Source organism: Mastomys coucha, unplaced genomic scaffold (assembly GCF_008632895.1).
Source record: "Mastomys coucha isolate ucsf_1 unplaced genomic scaffold, UCSF_Mcou_1 pScaffold13, whole genome shotgun sequence".
Taxonomy (NCBI): Eukaryota; Metazoa; Chordata; class Mammalia; order Rodentia; family Muridae; genus Mastomys; species Mastomys coucha.
The window spans coordinates 50,032,384-50,032,932 of NW_022196895.1; positions in this window are offsets into that span (position 1 = coordinate 50,032,384).

Sequence of the window (549 nt, forward strand, 5' to 3'; positions counted from 1 at the left end):
ACAAAATAACAAACAAACAAACAAACAAACAACAAGTAATTCTCCATCACTGCCTATGCCTTCTAAAGGAAAGCCCATCCCTTGGGCTCACTTGCATGATTCCTCTAAACCCACGTGAAGGTCTGTGCCATCCAGTGCTTTGGCTGTTAAGCAGTTCTAGGACATTTTGTTCACTTCAGCTGCTGTGATGTTGTGTTTCAACAACACATGTTTTGTGTCTCTCGACCTTCCCTGGAGTCAGCAAACAACCTGGCACCAGCTACTTCCCTTCACTACATTATTCCAGCCCACAGCTTCCTGGTGTGTATAAATTACCTCCATTTCAGAGTGTGGCGTAGTTTTATAGATCATTAGGCGGCCATGTGAGTCTCTGTTTAATGGCCTTCACATCAGGGAATCAAGGGAAGAAATGAGAAGAAGGAAATCATCCCAGTGGAGAGATGAACCCATACATGGAACGGGGAAATGGTTTCTGAAGCATTGCCTGCTCTTAGTGACAAGGGACAGCAGTCTAGGGGAAAAATTAGTCTGCTGCATCGTGAGAGTTTT